Source organism: Peromyscus eremicus, chromosome 5 (genome assembly GCF_949786415.1).
Source record: "Peromyscus eremicus chromosome 5, PerEre_H2_v1, whole genome shotgun sequence".
NCBI lineage: Eukaryota > Metazoa > Chordata > Mammalia > Rodentia > Cricetidae > Peromyscus > Peromyscus eremicus.
The window spans coordinates 4,662,415-4,663,610 of record NC_081420.1 but is presented as its reverse complement, the minus strand read 5'-3'; the positions used below and the strand labels follow the sequence as shown (position 1 = coordinate 4,663,610).

Genomic DNA, 1,196 nt, shown 5'->3' with positions numbered 1-1,196 from the left:
CTTAATATTGTAACTATGTTAAACTTATCTTCAAAATATAATATCAGTTATAATTATATCAACATTTAATGATGTAGCCATGTTTATCACATACAGGGAGAACTTACCTAGATTTGAACGCTACTGCTAGTTGATACTGTGTCTCCTGTAATCCACACCATGCGGAGGAAGCTTATTTAACAAACCCATGTCTATCATTTTATATATAACAGCCTTAAAATTACATTTAATGTTTATGTATTAAGAATAATTTTGAAAAAAAATCCATATAAATTAGTTCAAAAAAGATTTATAATATACATCCCCAGAGGCACCTCAACATAAAGCATTTTTAGGTACTCCTAATTTTTTTTTAACCCACGACTATTTTGTAAATAAAGTAAGTAATTTAAGACCCATTTTAGAAAAAAATTCTTTTTTTCCCCCCCAAGGGACACACAGTGTTTGTTTGCCACAGGGGTTCTGCTCACACCTTGTGGGTGGCAAAGAATTCCCAGCCTTCCAGCTTGCCAATCTGGAACAGGGTTGCCGCGGTGCCCATGTATACGCAGCCAACAGCTCCAGTCCCATAGCTGTGAGAACGTGCTCCCAGGGTCAGCCCCCACGGCATAGCCTCCAATGAAGTAGTTCAGGGGGTCATCTGGCTTCTCGCGGACCTGGACACTGACACAGGCGGCGAGACCAAACATAGCTCCGACGGCAGCCGCAGTGCGTGTGTACCGGCCAGCCCGGGCCCCTGCTTCCAGGTGGGAATCTGCCGGGTCGAGGAGGCGCTGTAAGCTGAGCCTATCGAGCCAATGAGGCCACCAAATGAACGCGGTGGTGATGTAGGTCTTGTGGTGACACTGGGTGCCATCAGGGATCTCATCATAGGCCCGGAGGAGCTGCTGGGCCATGGCTGTGCCTGGCCGTGCTCGCTCCCTAGAAAGAAACTTAGTAAAATTTCTGTGTTTTGTGTCAAATTTTATAGCCCAATGAAGCTTTTTCTCTTATGAGTGAATATTGTTTTATATAAGCAAATAACATTTTAAAGATTTATAAAACATTTAACAGACCTCAAAATGCCATTTAAATGGCTATTCAGAAGGTAAATGAATACTTTGGTTCCTCAAACCGACTTAAAAGGCACTTTAACATATCCCCCAGGCACTCACATTCACTTAGGCGCACGTGCGCGCGAACACACACACACACAC

At 43.1% G+C, this 1,196-nt stretch overlaps 1 pseudogene; it reads right to left on the bottom strand.

The window, feature by feature from the left end:
• Nucleotides 1-466: 466 nt before the first annotated feature.
• On the bottom strand, nucleotides 467-896 carry LOC131910266 (NADH dehydrogenase [ubiquinone] 1 alpha subcomplex subunit 11-like; annotated as a pseudogene).
• Nucleotides 897-1,196: the final 300 nt, after the last annotated feature.